The sequence below is a fragment of the Pongo abelii genome, chromosome 6, assembly GCF_028885655.2.
Source record: "Pongo abelii isolate AG06213 chromosome 6, NHGRI_mPonAbe1-v2.0_pri, whole genome shotgun sequence".
Taxonomy (NCBI): domain Eukaryota; kingdom Metazoa; phylum Chordata; class Mammalia; order Primates; family Hominidae; genus Pongo; species Pongo abelii.
In genome coordinates, this window is record NC_071991.2 from 70,302,564 (window position 1) to 70,322,102 (window position 19,539).

At 35.6% G+C, this 19,539-nt stretch overlaps 1 protein-coding gene across 8 annotated transcripts in view; it reads left to right on the top strand.

The window, feature by feature from the left end:
- Positions 1-3,443: 3,443 nt before the first annotated feature.
- The window catches only part of DGKB (diacylglycerol kinase beta), a 743,750-nt gene continuing 727,654 nt past the window's right edge, over positions 3,444-19,539 (top strand). For 3 of the 8 annotated variants that reach the window (XM_024249734.3, XM_024249737.3, XM_024249742.3), the window contains exon 1: positions 3,444-3,961. The gene's annotated coding sequence lies outside the window, so the exon portion shown is untranslated. Of the gene's footprint in view, positions 3,962-4,128; positions 4,498-16,509; positions 16,972-19,539 lie in introns of those variants that run through there. The other 5 variants (XM_024249733.3, XM_024249735.3, XM_063726066.1 and 2 more) reach the window with 3 other exon arrangements.

Below are 19,539 nucleotides of genomic sequence, written 5' to 3' on the forward strand. Positions count from 1 at the left end.
AAGTAGCTATCCTCTCATGATTAAAGCCAAAGTTGGTAAGGATTTAAATTATTAAGCAATTTAATTTTTTTGAAAGATAAAATACTTATATAAAAAATTTAAAGTGAGAATACCTTTATTTGTGGGATTGTATATTCTTTAAAAGATAAAGCTATATCCTATTGAAGTATGTTTCTTTTCCCAATGCTTTGCAGATAATAGATGTTTAATAAATGTTTGTTGAAAAACATTAACATGACAAAGTAATTTTTAAGCACCAGTTTACATACAGTGCTGTGGTTAAAGATGGATTTCTGGAGGCCGGGTACTGTGGCTCACACCTGTAATCCCAGCACTTTGGGAGGCTGACGTGGGTGGATCACAAGGTCAGGAGTTCGAGACCAGCCTGACCAACATGGTGAAACCCTGTCTCCACTAAAATACAAAAATTAGCTGGGCATGGTGGCATGCTCCTGTAATCCCAGTTATTTGGGAGGCTGAGGCAGGAGAATCGCTAGAACCCAGGAGGCAGAGGTTGCAGTGAGCTGAGATCACGTCATTGCACTCCAGCCTGGGCAATAGAGCGAAACTCCATCTAAAAAAAAAAAAAAAAAAGAAAGAAAGAAAGAAAAAAGAAAAAAGATAGATTTCTAATGTAAATAACTTCTGATACTTCACAATTTAAGCTCTGTCTCTCATCATTTATTTTGTTTGTTTAAGAATTAATTTATTAAGAGTGATGAAAGGTAAATGAAAGTTGTCTTGCTTGTAATCCTTGATATAAGGCTAACATTTTAGGAACAAGCACACATAAATGTGTAACAATCTGTCAATCTGGTTTTTTTTTTTTTAAGGCTCTAGTCCAGTAATCACAAGACTAGGTAGGGATTTAGAAGTCAAAAGGGGAGTAGAGAGAGAGCTGTGAATTTCTTAGGGATTAAATAGGACCTTGAAAATGGTCAGGAAATTAGATTCTAGATAACTTTATTGATTGAATTTGTACAGTAGAAAATTCATTTTGGAGGAATCTTAAGGACAGGCATTATTGTGCAATTTTGTGGAACCTGTGAGTGATAGACATGAAAGGACACTTAGAGACCCTGAGAAGTGAGTCACATCCTTAAAGTGCCAGTTATTTAGCAGCAGAAAAAAGACGAAAAGAATTCAAACACCCTTATTTCCAGCTCAATGCCCTGCACTCACAGATTAATTCATTCACTCACGTATTCAAAAGTTATTTTACTGTGCACATACCACTTTCTAAGCACTTTGGTAGACGCTAGAGACACATGAATGAACTAAGCAAACATGGCTTGCTTCTGCTGTTGTACAGTTTGCAAACTTTTGGGTTCTCTTCAGTAATTGACTATCATTAAATTACAAAATTTAGTTTGGGAATACTTGTTTTGATGATGAAGGAGATGTAGATGAAAATTAAAATAATTCATTTCTATATATTTTCACAAATTGATGATTATGTTGAGGAATGAGTATTTATAGAGCAAGTTCATTTTTCTCTTACTTATTTTTTAGATTGATGAATGATAAACAGATTCCCATGAAGTTTCTGAAAATCTAGTGATGGGAGCAGAGAAGCATCTTGGAGAAATGGGCACAGTGTTGTAAGGGAGTGATTTGTAAGTTTTACCACAAAATGGAAAATCTTGAGTTATGAGTCAGGAATAAGATTCAATCACCAATCCTTAACTGAAAATTTTCTTCCTCCATTACCAAATCTTGTAGTTTCAAGAGAGTGGTTTTTTTCTTAAAGTGAATCTTAGTAATGCTATAAGCTGTTAAAAAAAAAAAACAACAACTAACAAGATGGACGTTAAATACCCATTACCAATTATTTTAACATCTGTGGTTCTTCCAGCTCTACCCAGACCAGATGTTTAGACTCCTTCTTATTTATAATGAAGATAGCTAATAAATTATGTCTCTCAATAATGTTTAAAGTGTTAGTGCTCTTCCTAAATATGATTTAGTTTCAAAATAGGAGTAAATGTAAAAACAAAAAACAATAACCGAAAAATCAAAAAGAAAACCCCGCTAAACTACAAATGGCAAGAACCTGCTAGTTATAGTAAGGGATGAATTTGTGGAGCAGGGTAAGTTTAAAATCGTACGATTTGTGGATAAAGTTGGCCTTTTGTATCAAAATGTATTTCTATGTGCTAGAGACTTCTTTTGCCTACTTCCTTACACTGTAGTGTACACAAGTATAAAAAAGGTACTCTTCAGACTGTTAATAATATGAGTTGTGTGATATAATAATTATTTAATGGACAGACAACAAATGAAGAGAAAAAATAGCAGCTATTTGGCATCATGTTTAATGAGAATTTTGACGTTAAAAAATTCTGGATACTATTTGCATTTAAGGTATTACATGATTTTTAAAACAAAATATTAGCCTCTGATAAAATCTGTTAAAATTGAAGTTAGGCTGGCTTTGGCAAATTGATATTTGTTGGATAATTGATAAATGCTTTGCTCATTAACTGGTCTTTATTTAGCTAAAGGCAGTACTTTTCTAATATAAACACATCAGGAAAAGATGTATTATTTAATCCTTTTGGGTTATTTTCTTCCTTCTGGGTCTTTTCTTATATTTTCTTTCTTCCATGTTCCCCTCTGTTTAATTTAACCCTGGTTAACCCTGATTACACAAGCCCTAACAACTGGGAAAAAATATGGCCAATATGAAAAGTACTCAGAGGCAGAAATAATTAAAGGCGTGCATTACAAATAAAATCAAAAGGAATTAAGTTTATTTTTAGCTCAGACAACTGGAGGCTGAAAGTGGATTAAAAGTACTATTCAATTAAGTGGTGTGTGTGTGTGTGTGTGTGTGTGTGTGTGTGTGTATGTATTTAGGAGGGGTGGTTCATGATTACTCAATCTACAGAACAAGAAAGTGAAGACAGACTATTACTAGAGCAAATGTTACTAGTAGTATTCTACTAGTATAGAAGTATTCTAGAAAAGAAGTATTCTATTCTTTGGGGGATTTGAGAACGTCTTCCATTTCTAAGTTCTGCCGAATGTCATATTTTTTATGAGAATATGTTGGAGACTAATGAGAGCAACCAATAAGGAGAGCAAATGAAAGTTAACAGAAGACAGAATCAAGCTGGTTTTACCAGAGTCTGTAGCTGACGGAGAGATGTTAATGCATTGAAATCATTGAGAATATTATATAGATAAGTTAAGAGCAACCACGGGACTTCTATGTCAAGATACCCCATGTATAAGCTGGTAAGCACACTGCTTAATAACTGTCTGGTTTTGTACACAGTCCACAAAAATCTTGATTATTGACTTACTTACATTTTTCTTACCCTAATACACTATTTTACACACATGCCTCAAAATTGTTATTTTTATCTGTGCCCTGATTGGTTACACATACATAGAGTTTCTCTCAATATTTAACTGCCTTTCTACTTCATCCATCCTCCAGTCACCTGCTCCGAGGTTACCAAGCTGGAATGCAGCAAGAGCGTCTGCAGCTGCTACAATTGGTAGAAGTGGGTTAGGCAGATGGTTGCTGAACAATGACCCACCAAGGACTACAGTTGTAGAAGGGAGAGGGGAGACAGGTATCATATTTCCTGCCTGAGATGTATAGTGAGTGGTAGTAATTGCAGTGAATCCAGCTCACTGTCTCAACAGCCTCTCACCTGCACCGTCTCCTCCCCTGTCTTATAACTGGACCAGCAGTTAAACAGCTGTATAGCCTTGTCTCCCTGTCTCATTTTCCCCTGAGCTCCATCAGCAAGAGTAGCAACAGCAGCTGGAGAAGCGGCAGCCAGAGATAGGCAGGGCTGGTGCTTGCAGGCGCACAAATCGCCTCCTCCTCAACACACACACACACACACACACACACACACACTGCACAGACTTCCAATATCAACGCGTCTTGACATAAATCAAGGACTAAGAGAGACTAAAGAAGAGCGTTAGTCATGGACAACAGGTATTTCATCTCTGACAAATTGTTTCCTTCAGCTGCTTACTGGTTTGGATGATAAAATAATCATTTGTGATAGCTAGCTTGAGTGGGAGACTGGAGGACTGGGGGTGGACGCGATAGAGGAGCGGGGATGAAGTGGGAGGAGTGAGAGGTGGGGAAGGGGGACGCCAAAGATGACTTTCAGGCTCCGGAAACCTACGTCTTTCAGCCTCCGCTGTTTTTGAGTTGCAAATGATCAGAGACGGGTGAACTGCAGGCAGCCTGTGTTGCTGCCTGGAAGTAGATTTCCATCTTTCAGACACTAGTTCCAATGGGCCGGGTGTTCTGGAAGGGGGTGGCAGTGGGGAGGAGGATGCTGTGAGCAGAGTTCTTGAAGCTCCACTCCTCTGGGGAAGCCGAGCTGTGTGGGAGCCTTCTTACTGTGCTGGGAGCGTGTGAATTGGAAAGATCCTGAGAGCTGGCTAGTCCCAGTTCCTCTCCGGAAAAGCAGTGGCTCTCGCTTCAGAGATGCGCCCAGCTTTCGCCTGCATCACACTGCAGTAAGTTAAACTGGACATGGTTGGCAAATTGAGTCGCTTCTGGGTATGTGGTGCGGGGGAAGGGAAGCTGAGAAGAAATGGGGAGGAAAGTTAGAGAAGCATAGCTTTGAATTCTCCATGAAATGTTAAATCGGTTCGTCTCCCTGTCTCCTGTCCTAGTTATGCTATAGTAGGGTGCTCTGTGATTTGCAGGCGGATGCCGCTTGTGTATTAGCTATGCAGAAAGTGCCCTGTCCATTGTGATTTTAGGCAACACAACTGGTAAATGTTTTCTAAATTTAATTCCAAGAGTTGTCTCCTGAAAGTTACCAATGAGATAGCAGCTTGTCTTTTCAAAATGTAATTCATAAAGAGGCTGGCTTAGACTTTCAAATGCCCTAGTTAATTGTTATAAGTTCCAGTCCAGATTTATTCCTAATCTGTGAACTAAACAAGCAAGCGAGCAAACAAAAGTCTTTGATTTACCTTATTAAATTAAAATAAAATGTGAAGTAGGTCTCTAGATAACTGCTAGGCAACAGCCTAGGCCACACTGATGATATGATAAACATTCAAATACTCTTTAGTAGGTGCCACATGGAGAGTTCCCTCAGTTTCTTCCTGCTGCAATAATCTCCACTTGCGGAACAGTCTTTTTCTTGTGATTTTAAAGTGGCGATTTTTACATAGATGGCTCTATACTTAGAAACCAAGCAGCATTGTGTTCACTGGCAGAAAATGAAGGCTTAAAACTTTTAAAAAACAACTTCAACTGGTTGCTCAAATTGCAGATAACCAACTCTTTTAAAAACAGGTCAGCAAGGACCAGTCCATTGTAAAGCAAATGACCAAATAAGCATGAATGCAAGCAGAATACTGAAGGTCTTTTCTAGAAAAGGAATCAGAAATAATTAATCTAAAAATGTTGGGGTACCTAACCAGGTCCTCTTGCATTGACCAGATTTTTATAGTGGTGGTGGGGCAGCGGGGGGTGGGGGGTGGGGAAATCCCTCAAGCAGAAAGGATATATTACACAAAAATGTTAGACTTAGTTGGATGATCATTGGAGAAAACACTGTATTAGCACATTTTTCTCCAAGAAAAATTATTGACAAAACAGAAACTACCTAAAAGAGAATGTAGGATTTTAATCTGGATACGTCCATCGGCTAGCATGTATTCCATAGGAGAAGAAGCTTCAAAATTTGTGAAATAACAATTGTGAAAAACAAAGTAATTCTGAAATCCTCTGTCTTTAGAAAATAGGTAACCAAGGACTACTCTTATCCTATAATTTCAGTTTTAAATGGTGTTACTCTTTCTTTAATCCACCAAATCTTCATGCTTTTACCAAAAATAAAACATGTCAAGAATGTCATTGGAATTGTGTTGGCTAATTTTCTACTCATCAGGGGGATCTCCAGGTATAAAGGCTTACTTAATATTTTTTGGCATTGTTGGAGCACCCAATTTGTTATAGGCGATCCATTCCACACACATACATAGTATCCCTGTGCATAAAGTCTACATGTGACTTTGTGAATCACTGAGTAAAATATAATTCAGGGAATATATTTGCTACAATAGTGCATACATGAGGGTGATTAAAAATTTTTGACAGCAATGAGAAAGAAAACGAAAAGTCTATATGAAGAATAGAAGAATATGGTTGGAGCAAATTTGCAAGCAGTTCCCTAATACTCTACGGTCAACTATTATTACCTGAAACCTTTATGTAGCTAAAGAGAAAGAAAATTAGGTTAAGAGCACTGATAAAAATTTGACAAAATGTTTTTAAATATAGAAACTTATGTAGTTGGAGTTGAGTGGTGGCAATGCCTTTGCTTTATACTTTCTTGTCCTACTGGTAAGCAAAGCTCATGTTATGACTGGGAAGATTATAAAAATCATTTGTGTAATAAAACAATTATTTAAATTGTTTTAACAATTTAAAACCATTGGTAAGTTTAGCTGGGATAGTGTCTGAACTGGTATCCTATGACTGATGCTTTTTCTTGCACACTATTGAAAGAACGGAGAGTTGTAGTCAGACAAGCCAGATGAAGATAGCTGCTGATCGCGAAATCTAATTCTGCCTACTGATAACGACTATGATGTGATGTACAGGCTTGAAATGACATTTCAAGATGATCCTCTCCTGGATGCTTCTTCTGGCTGCCTTCAGGAACAGAGCTGTATTTGTATATGCACAATACTGTTGCAGTATTCTCTAAAGAGTACTACCTCTAGCCGAGGAGCACTTGCCCAGAGCAAACTCCAGGAAAAATAGTGAAGAAGCCTATTCCTATTGCCTCTCTTCCAGCAATAGCATTCTCTTTCTCTTGTAAAACACCAACGCAAATTCTGACCAAGTGAGTCACATATGTTATGTCCCAATACCATAGTCAATATCTTGGATATTTACTATGAAGTAGGTTCAACTACTTGATAGCCCTGGATTATTTTTTCATGTCCTTTGTTCGTCACACAATGAATGAGTAGTGGGCAGTTATTTTAAGTGCACCAGTCGCACATACTGGGTCAAGAGCTTTACATATGCTCCCTCATTTACATATGCCCCTCACAGGAGGGAGATGGCATTTTCTCCCCTTTAGAAAAAACTCAAACTCAGGGGGAATAAACAAATTTCTGAAAGCAACATATTTAGTGAATGCTGGGTTAGAATTTACCACTCAGTATGACTAACTCTAATTCTTAACTGCTTTGCTACTTAAAAAAAAATAAAATGGTACTCTACTATGGATCAGGGTGGGGTTGAGCATATTATTTTGTGGATGCTTTGGGTGGATAGTGCTTGAGAGATCTTCCTTCTCTGATGATACCCAAGATTGGATCCACCTAAACTGGAATCCACCTGCATTGACCCCAGATCCAAAGTTGGCACACTCACCATTCCAATTTCAGGCTTTGCTTTGGCTACACAAACTCTGAAAATGAACATGGGAACATTGCCGGGAAGGAAGATAATGCAGTTAATACGAGAGGAGAAAAGTTGGAAGATCTAAACACAGAGAGGTATAAAAAGAAAATAAGGGAATCATATAGTGGAAGGCTGGTCCAAAAATATGTCCACATTCTTTGTCCTGAGGGACACTAAATAACAAACTCTTTGGGGGGTGTGTGTGGGGTAGAGATCTTTAGTCACAGATAAAGTGCAGACTCAAAACATCTCTTTAAATAGCTGTAAGGTCTTATTATAAAAATTAGATTATTCTTGTCATCAGATAATCTCCTTTACATACTCTTTGTAAAAGTGGAAAAACAATGATTCAAGGAAAAGTGGGGGAGAAAGGCCAGATGCTGACTGAAGAGGTAAAAGAGTAATTGGAAATATCACTGGTTCTTGCACAATCACTTTCTGAAAATTTGCCAGGAAGCAAAAGGCCATCTTTAACTGGTGAGGATAAAAACAAAATGGTTCATTTAGGTAAAATGTGAAGTGTTACAGAGACTAACATGATTACTGTCACTTGTCTTCTTATCACAGAAGACAAACACTAACAAAGAATAAAGTGAAAATGTTATGGGCGTAGAGCCAAACAATATTTTAAGATTGGTCTTTCTCAGCATGCTAAATTTAAACAGCCGAAATTCTTTTTTAAGTATTTTCTGAGTCAACAATTTGAAATGAAGGATTTGCCTTTTAACAGGGAATTTGTATTGCATTGTAAACTTGAAACACAATGTCCTCAACTCAGTTATTTTTGATTGGCAAGATGCCGATCACTATAGATGCAAGGAGCACAAAAGCTGTTACCTTCAAAATCAGAGAATAAATGGACACACTCCATAAGCGAACTTGATGCTCCAGAGTTATTGTCAGATGTGTATGTGGTGACAGAGCTTTGCAAATACATTCACATTGTTGGCCCTGATTCATTCTCTTGTCATTTGTGACACTTCAGGTTAGGGTTGGGAATAGAGTTAGTTTTCAGGATTGATTTTTGAATGTGGTGCTAAAATCAGCTCTCTTGCCCATTGGCTCCCTTCCTCTTCTAGTTTAAAAATAATGATAGTAACTTCCATTGAGTGCTTACCACATGGCATTTGCCTTTATAAATATCTTGCATATTTAATCTTGATCACACCCTTATGGGATAATTTTATTATTATCCTCATTCCCATTTTATAAAAGAGCAAACTGAAGGACAACAGGGTTAAGTGACTTGTCACAGTTACAAACTGGTAGGAATAGAGCTGGGGTTTGAACCTAGGAAGTCTAGCTCTGGAGACCACTCTTCTAACCAAAAGGATCTAAATCCACTATTAACCACCACTGGCTTATTATAACCCTCCACAGTTCACACAATGTTGCACCTTCTTTGTCTCTGCTTACATTTGCCTCACTGTAATTTACTTTTGAACACCCAAACTCCTCTGCCCTCTCTCCACGCTAATGTGTTTCATTTGATAATGTGTCTTTGTCCTTTACTCTCCTACTCTAGTATCATGACACTTTGAGGTATCTAGTTGGATTCTACCATGGGCCCAACAGTCTTTCTATATGTTTCCACTGAAACTTGTGCTTGCCTTTATTATTGAATATGCCACAGAGAATTGAAATAATCTGTTTTCTACATTGAGGAAGGGGTTCAACCTTATTTATCTTTGGAAGTTTAGTGCTTAACACAGTGTCTACTATAATATTGGAGCTTAAGAAACACTTCTTTTAATAAACTGTATTACAGGCTCTAATTCTATCTGCTGAAGGAATAGGTAGTCCCACTTCCACAATATTTAGCCTTTGCCCCCTGCCCACCAAAGACTAGAGAACTGGCTTTCAAATAAAAACTATGATGTCTGAGAGAAAGTGTGTATTTTAATAAGTAGAAGTCATGATTAGTATAAAATTACTCAGAACAAATTTATTACCTTCTATGGTGTTACATATTTAAAATACATGGGGCAATATTTTGGAATATGAGAGATAAAATATTTATTTCCATATCACAAAATTAAAATTTTTACTGATACCTATTTTCTGGTTTCAGGTTATTAACATAGCTTTAGAGGGGGAAAAAAACCCAAATAGTAGAATAAGTGGTCCATCAAAGATGTTTTGCTCTTGTGGGACAATAGTGTGAAGTTGTGAAAAGGCAATTTTTAATTGTTTCTTAAACTCTTATTTCCCTTGAGAAAAAACACTCTGATTTTAATTCAATCATAGCTCATAAGTAGTGAATCATATCTGCAAGCAGACATTCAAGACTTCACTACCACTAGAGAAGAGTAAAGTGATGGTTGATGGTGGGAAATTCAATCCAGAAACCCTGTCCTACAAATTATCAGGTTATGTGATAATTCAAATCCTAATTTTAAATTGTAATTTCAAATTCTATTTTTATACATTTATTTCATTTAGTATTCAAATATTGTATCTATGTGAACTGTATAACACATAGGGCTTTCCAAATACATTTTTTTTTAAAGTACCATCTTAGGTCAAACTATTCTATTTTAGTCTTCTTTCTAATCCACATGAATCAGTTATCAAATAATCAGGGGAAGGACAGATGGGATGAGAAATGCGTAGCTATTTAAAATGTCTTTAGAGTTCCATCAATAGAGTAATCTCGGAATGAGTTTCCCCCAGTGAGGCAGCTGGGCCACGCTTTATAATACACTTTCTTTTAGAATCCCAAGTTGTGTATTTTGTTTTGATTGTTCATAATGAGATGGAATTGTGAATAAGGGTATGGAGAAGTCAACTCTATATATAATTTCTCAATATGAAAAGAAGCTTTATTGAGTTTCATCATTTTCTTAGATTTGATGATATAGGACTTGAAACTTCTTAGTTTCTGCGTTCAAACTGTCTGGATGTAAAATCCTTACTATTTGGATGAATTTAAGCAAGTAACTTAAATTCTATGCTTTAGACTTCTCCTTGTAAAACAGGAATAATGAAAATACAATGCATTTCATAGAATTAAATGATGTAATCATGGATGTAAGGGGCTTAAACAGAATACGCATAATAAACATTAAAAAATATTAGCTATTATTTCCAACTTACTTGGAATATTGTCTCAGAGAAAAAGTATCAGTAGTAAAGAAAATGTTCTAAATGAAATCTAAATCTAAAAATATTTCTTAGTTTTATATTAATAAAATATTTATTGAGGCTACAAAATTTATTAAATATTATAAACACTTTGTAAGATTTCATTACTTACCGTTGTGCCCCAAATATTCTTATTAAAATATAAAAAAAGGTAACTATTAACATAGATAAGTTAACACACATAAACTACCCAGAAGAAAGTCTGGCATGCAATTAATCCTCAGAAATTTTAACTCCCTTTCCCTTACCTAAAATGATGAGGAAAGGTCTTTCATTCTTTCTCCTCTGATCTTCTTAAAACATAGTCATAGCTATCATCCTTTAATATACAAAAGGATATTCTGTTTTGCTTTATATTGGCTACTCTGCTATTTGTACCTAAGCATGTTGGGGAAATATGATCTCTGATGTGAGGAAACCTATTAGTTTCTAGATCAAACTCCCTTTGGATTATATGAACTGGCAAAGAAGAAGAAACAGAGGTGCTATAGAAAAGCATGACAAGATCCTTGACCTGAAAACAAAACTTCATGCAGAAAAGATGAGTTTGTAGTTTATTCAGTAACTTGTTTTGCTGAGACAGAAAATATAAGGAAGTGTTTCTTGTTTGGCTCTTGACCAAGGAATCTGTTTGTTGGTTCCTTAATGAAAAGAAATAAGGGCTGGGGAATTCTCACTTGTCTTGCCTTCCCTAGTGTGTATGATGGAGATTGTCAGTCACACTTAGCTAGTTCTGGGAAGTCTAAGATTCATATAGAGATATGAAAACTATCCCTTAGGAGACAGAAGTACTTACTTATACCACAGTCCTGTATCCTAGTCATCCTTTAGTCATTGACGGGCTACTCTGTGTCAAGCATTCTGCCAGGATCGGTGAAAGAAGAGGAATGGATGGAAAAGTTCCTACAGTACTACAGGTTGCACTTTGGGGAAGGACAGATGTGAACAGACCTAAACAAGGAAACAAGTGCATGATTTGTTGTTGTAATAGTGCTGTGAAACGAACAAAGAGCTGATGTTGAGATGAGCAGAAGATCCTATTTGCATAATAGGAATAATATAATTAATAGGAGAACAAGCTGGTTTCAGGAGGCTTAAGGACCACTCCTGCCCCACCTGCAAACCTCCATTATGCTTTTTTTCATTGTAGACCTGGTCTGTCTTGTTGACAGTGAGTAGAAGAGGTGACAGTGAGTAGAAGAGGCTTATACACCTGAAGTAATTTTTAAGACTAAAACAGATGAGCTCATGGTGAATCAGAATTTTAGAATTATTAAACAAAACATTTTCATTCAGTCAAAAACATAACTCCCACATTGCTTTTCCTGTTACCTGTATATTATAGGATTATTCTGCTTTGGACAGCTTTTAAAGATTAGAAAAATGCAAGTACTTAATGTTGCTTAGTAACTTCTCTTGCCTGTCATTTTGGGCTGCACATAAACAACCTGTAACTTCCTCACACTTGTCCCAAATAGAAAAACAGCACAAAAAGCTGATGAGTCATTTTGCTATCATGTTGTTCTTAATGAGAATTCTGATTACTAGGAGGGGTGCTCTATTGTTATATAATGTTGTTTGTCATGATATATATTAGAAGTTTCTATTTGGCAAATAGAGATTTCTTCTTTGTTACACATTAAAGATAACATAGCATAAAAGCCATTTATGGGAGGACTGTTGTTTTGGGTGTCTGGTTTTGAATGTACTCTATCCAAACTACTAGACCACATATTCTGAAAGTGAAGTGATAAGGCTTTTGAGCTTCAAGTGGAAATTTTGTTTTAGAGCTATTAATGCTTTTTTTGTCCAAGCTACCTGCATAACTGCATGGTGGTACATTTGGTGCTTAGGCAACTATATTATCAAAAAGATAATATCAAAAGTGAAAGAGCACTTTCAGTAAAAAAAACAAAACAATGGCTTGAATGTGGCTGTAATTATATTGCTATTCTTTATGGCTAGGCAATGTCCTGAATTAGTGACTTTGTAGAAAACAAAACACAAGAAGAATATGTTAGATTTGATGTATTTGTCAATATATAGCAATGCCATATTGATAAAAAATTTTTCTCCACTAAGAAGTTTCAAAGCAACATTAAAGAAATTAGCACCTGTGTCTTATCATCATGGAGCATCTTGATCAAAGAGAAGGTGCCATCCTCTCTTGTTCTCTAATATGTGTTTTGCTGATCCTCATGAGTTAAAATTCAAACTACGTTAAGAGATAAAGAAAGACTGTTTGAGGAATGCTAATACATATGTTAGAAGAGGAAAAGAGACATTTTCCTTATTTAAATATTAAATAAAGTTGAACAGTTTTTTATTTTAGGAACTTCTTATAGTCCTTCACATGAGTATTGGCATCTCTAAAACAGTATTTAGTATAAACTTCCCTGGCCTTATTTAACCACAGAATCCCTCCTTCTGGGAGCATCTATTAATATATATTTGAAAACCCTGGAGCACATTTTAGGAAGTACTGGTCTATTGGCATTTAAATGTTCACTTAAAATTTTTGAGCACCTACCATACATCAGAGTAGTAGGTTCTGGATAAAAAATCTATGAACAGAACCTGATTTTGACATTATGGAGATCCTATACTGGGATTTGGAGGAAGACACATGTATAAATTATAATACCATGGGCTATGTGCAGTTGTAGAAGTAGGCGCATGTTGCTATAGGAGATGGGGAGAACAAGAGACTCAGGAATTAATCACAGATAATTTAGAATTTGAGTTAGATCTTGAGGGAAGAATAGAAATTTACTCAAGAGTGGAAAATAAAAGCAATTCTCAAGATATATCTAGAAATCATTATTCTTTTATCCTCCTGTAAAAACGAGTATTTCTTTCATTTATTCAAGCATAATTCTAGAGTGAACAGTTGGCTATATGATTAAAGAGATAACGGCAACGAACTAGGAAAGGGATAAAAAATTTGGTGGCATAGATGGGGAATGAAGTCTTGGCATCGCTACAAATCCCTGGGAAGAGAACGTAGAGTGAAAAAGGAGGTAATTTTAGGAACAAATCTTGACATATCCTAATACTTTTAAAGTGCATTGGAATAGATGAGTTTGCAAAGATGAAAACCAGTTGTCATAGAGGAAGAAAACAACAACAGAAACCTGGCACATTCTAAAGAACAGGAAAAAACGTCTTTTAAGAATGACAAAGTAATCATCACTGTTGGATGTTGCTGAGAGGTTAATTGAGATGAGAACTAAAACATACCCATTGGATTTGAACACTGGAAGATCACTGGTGATTATAGCTAAACATGTATTGCTGGAGTGATGAGGGGTGAAACCCAGACAAAAACTTGTTGAGTGAGTAGGCGTTCAGGAAATGGAGACAGAGTGACTCATTCAAAGAGTTAATCTATGAAGGTTTAAAGAAAGGTAGAGCTGTTTCTGGAGAATAATAGAAGTTTGAAACAGCTTTTATGTTTCTGAATTGGGAATTTTTGATTATGTTTAAATATCTATGAAAAGTGTACATACACATATATACATACATACATACATACATCTATATATGTATGTATATATACATGCACAAATATATATATACACACATATGTATATACACACATATATACACACATGCATATGCACACATATATACACATATATGTATATGCACACACATATACACATATATGTATATGCACACATACATACACATATGTATATGCATACATACACACATGTATATGCATACATACACACATATATGTATATGCATACATACACACATATATGTATATGCATACATACACACATATATGTATATGCATACATACACACACATATATGTATATGCATACACACACATATATATGTATATGCATACATACACACATATGTATATGCATACATACACACATATGTATATGTATACATACACACACATATATGTATATGTATACATACACACACATATATATGTATATGTATATATACACACACATATATATAGGGTATTAGTTGACTTTAACCAGAAGGTACACTGCCTATAAAGAAAAAGCAGAGAAAAGAAAGAATATAACAATTTGAACAGGTATTCAGGTTTTATAGTCATAAGTTAGGGATATTTCTGGATTTTAAATTTTCTCTGTAGAGTTTGAACAAGGTGGAGAAAAGTTGAAGTTTATGGGTAAAATTAGACAGGTTTTGGATCAGAGTCATGTACTATGATCTAGGTTGTATTGTGGGGGCAGGTGGGGGTGGATATTTGACAAGATGATCATGAATTTATAATGATAAAAATTTACCTCAATGTGTAACTTTATTCATATGTATTTATATATAAATATTTATTTATATGTAAATATATATGTATATGTTTTTCATTTTGCCTTGATTTACATTACCACCATCTACCCCTCAGTGTCATCTATTGTCTTCCTTATTACTCTTTCTGGTTTAGAGGTCTGTATGGCAATTTTCCTTTATTTATATCTCTTGTCATCATTAGGATTGGTTAAAGTACATAGGTAAGGCAAGTCAATTATCCTTGGCAGAATTCCCTTAATCGCCTTACCTTCATTGACATTCTACTTCTTTCCATGTTATCCACTGGGCATTGCCTCCATTCTGGATCTTGGTATTACCTGGAACTTCTCCACTTTGAAATCATGAGATACACTAAATGATAATATGGCTCTCTTTTCCTCCCACCAATATCCAGTAGCTTGACCCACCTCATTTTCTTCCATGACTTTTTTCTCATTCTCCCTCCCCTTACTGTCCAAACAAGACCTAGTATACAATATAAATAGCTCTATCGCACAAATCTTTATTTCCCTGTATTACTCTTTTCCTTCCTTTTTCTGTCTGGCAAAATCCTTACCCTTTCTCAATTGAGTAATCTGGCTTTGCATTTTCAGTTGGGGTATTGAATGCTATTGAAAATCACAAAACTATGAAAACTGGTATCATAATAAGTCTATGATGTCTCATCTCAGTCTGACCCTGGTAATTCTTCTAAATGTCCATGTTTTATTTTTCTTTTCACTGTCCACAGCAGTTTTCTTACAGAGCCCTGCCACCCAGTTACTTCATATTTTCTTATGAAAAGAGAGATAAGTATTTTGACTTCTTCTTTGTGTCATTTATTTTTATTTTGGGTACTAGCATTTAGACATTTGAATTAAATTTGGATTTTAATTTAAAAATCATTAATATCCACAATGACTTTAACCCTACTTGTCTCTACTCACCACCTTCTCTGTATCCCTTGCTTTTAGGCAAAGCTTCATAACATGGTCCCTCTTTATCTCTTTAACAATACCTGTTGTCACTTTGTTCTCTTCCAATCTAATGTTCCTTTGACATTAAGCTGCTTAAAGTATTCATTCTTTCAATGCTGCTTTTCCACTTTACTTGCACTCCTATTGTGTCTCTGGTTCTTTGTTTTTTTCCAGTGGTTTGAACATTGCCTGGCATAAAACAGGTACCTAAAAAGCACTGAATAAGTAGGTGAACTCTGATAATGCCCCTTTCTTGATTAGGGATGATGAGTTATCTCATAAAGCATCTCTCTGGGTCAACAGTGTTTTTATCATTTTGTCTGCTTTATTAAAGAGGTAAGTGACTATCTTCTTCATTCTCTGAAATGCACTATATTGTAGTATATATAGAGTTTGGTACTATTAGCGGTTTTGGGCATCTACTTGGTGCTTTGGAACATATTCCCTGTGGATAAGGTGGGAGTACTGGTACCTCCTCTTGGTCCATTTATCAGTATGGTTTGTACTGATGCTGAACAAGTACCTGTACATTACCATGTTTTCTCCTCTTTTATATTTAACAGTAATACTTATATTTTCTTGTTCTGGAGATAACAATAATGTTATTCTATTTTGAGAGAATGAAATTATTTTTAATTCAACTAAGTGTAGCCATTGGAGCTTTCTTTAATCAATTTCAGAAGCATAAGTTAGATTTAGGGATTTTTTTTTTTCATTTGTGGCATTCTGTGAATTGGTCATGGGTATTCAGATTGTGAACCTGGATATAAAGAGGAGGGGTGAACGTTATTTTCAGCGTCTGACAAGAACAAGCATGGAGTCTTTGAGATCTTATGGGAAGTAAACAGAAGGCTAAGAGGTCACACACGTGAGGAGAATAGATGATTAGCCGGTGTATTTTCCTCAGTGCTATGTCACTTTCTCGGAGTCTTATTTAAATGATAATATGCCCACAGTAACAGAAAGAAAATATTTTTCTCAGACACATCCCATATTTACTATATGAAGTGTGGAGAAATGCTTATTAAAGATTTTTGTCATGATTTCCAGGTTCAGTTCAGGAGTGGGTGGTCACTTGTGCTAGGACTTCGTTTCTTACAGCCCTAACCCCACATCATTCTTTCCATGGAAGTAAATATTATCTAATGAGGTAAGTGAAGGCATCTTAGAGGAAAAGCGTGATTTATAGCAAACTGTAGCTTCAAATGGATTTATCCATAGCAGTATACTAGTCTATTTTGCAAGTGTATATTTCTCATCTATCAAAAATCATGTTATTTAGCTTCAGAAATCATAAAATGAGATTGTCCCTGGAATAACTTTTAAATATCTGGCATTTCTTTCCTATGTAATTTTACGTAAGCTATATAAATAGGGTTAGCTGTGACCTAAAAAAAGTATACTCAGTCATTTTGTCTGGAACACAATATAGCATGTGCCCTCATTAATTTTATCTGTGGGATTTTTAATGGTATAACTTCGCAAGATAATGAAAACTGTATGGAATGAAAAGACTCTCAGACTGAGGAATATCATTAGATTTTATGATTAGGTAAATTCTGACAAATTGATGCATTTTTTAATGCGTACAAGTTTTACTTTTCCTCTTTTTCATTGTTTTTAGACATCACCCAAAGGGGTTAATATATTTCTGTATTATATTTATCCCAGGCCAATCAGAAAAATAATTGAAAAACTTATTTTGACTTTGCAGAAATACTTCCTTGACAGGTCTGGGTTAAAAATTATGTCTACTTCTATCAAGTCAAAGTTGTCCCTATCTTATGCTGTTCAGATTCTAATTCCATACTTTTCGTTATGTCTTTATTTTAGGACTCTTTTCCTTTCCATTTCTACTTTAGATTGCTTAGAGCTTGAGTATAAACTATTAATTGATCCCTATGAATCATGCTTTTTCTTTTACAATGAGAAAAACTTTGGTGGTCTGTTACTACTCAAGGATTATTTATTCTTTGCTAGCTGGATACACAACTTCAGTTTCCCAAACCAAGCACTGATTTGTGAGATGAACTTCCTCTCCCATCTCCCATCTCCTTTTCAAGTGGGTTTTTCGGTGGGCCATAACCAGGCCTACTACACTGGAGGTTTAGATGGTCTAAGAAAGCACTAAGAAATAAAATGCAGAGGTGTTTATCTGAAATGTGACAAGAAGCTCCCCTAAAGGGGCTAGCCCTTTAGTCCTGACACAACCTCGCATTCAGATGGTTATAAGAGATCAAATTCCCATATTCTGCACTTTGCTGACTGAGAGGATTGCTCCCTCTACATGGAATGCTGGTAGAGCTGAACTTTGGATATGCCCTTGTGTGGAATAAAATAAAGCCTCAGGGAGCATCTATTCACTTGCATTCTTAATCTTGTGTTTATTCTTCACAAGGATAATTTGCTGGTATAATAGTAAATCAAAGTGAATGCTAAACATAGCTGAGTCATTGTCCTCATTCTTGCCAATGCTAGAACCTGAACAGCCTTTTTATTCTGACCAGGTTAGAGTCTTTTGTGGACTGGCTCCTGCACTTCTAGCTGCTTTTTTAAATAAAGTAATTAACATTTCCTGGCTGCTGCAATCTATGGTGTTACTCTTTTACCCAGAGTCAAACACCCAGATGCAAGCTACATAGTCCAGCTAAGAGTTTTCAAAATCATTAAACTTAGAAAATTATGACAGGCCAAGAAATATTACACTTACCAAATCCTTATGTACTTATGCTTCCCAATTTCAATATTTAAATAAGAAGCTTCAAACACTACCTAAATGTAGCCAACTTTGAAACTTAATTTCACAACAATGTTCTACCCTGACAATTTTCAGATATATAAAACCTTCTTTACACAAAGATGAAAGTGAAGGAATAGAACCAAGGGAAATTTTGAAGAATTAACAAATATTCTCTTTTAGATTGCGCAGTCTTTTATTGGTATTCCAGTTTCACTTTGCTTTTAAATCTACCAGTGACATTTTATTTTCCTTACACTAACAAATAAGTAAGGGGGATATCATTTATATTTTCGCTGTAGAGTCTGAAATGCAAAATGAAATGTAATGTATTCTAAGCAATGATCAATCCTCACAACTTTCAGATGTACGGCTCCTTATTCACACAAAGAGGAAAATGAAGAGGGACAATCCTTTAGGATTTAAGATGCACAGTAAGGAAGAGGACTTTTTAAGTATGGATGAGAGGGGTATGGCTATGTTTGTGCAGGAAATTTCGACACTGGTGTATGGAATGAAAAGAACCCGTGTGTTTAGAATAGTATCTACTGTATCATGCCTACCTTTGGAGCCTCTGTCTCTGTGCCTCCCACTACTTCCTTAGCCATTACCATCTGCTATCGGTATGCATCATATTTAAATTGGCCTTAAAATGATTTGATAACTTCCTAATTATTAAATACATTTTCCTTTTGCCAGTTCTTGTCGTTCTTGCATTTCCTGTTTTTACTAGATTTACACCTTGTTGCAACTCTGTCCTCCTTTGTCATTGGTAAGATTGCACTACTCTGATATTATTTCTACTTATTCAAGCAGCCAAAAAGCATTTAATAACTCCCATTCAACAGGTATTGGGAAAACAATGGTGATTAAACACTTAAGAAGTTTCTGTCTCCATTGAGTTCTCAGTGTAGTGACAGTGATTGATATTATCTGTGATGTAATTTCACAAATATATTTTGAGCAGCTACTTGATGCCAG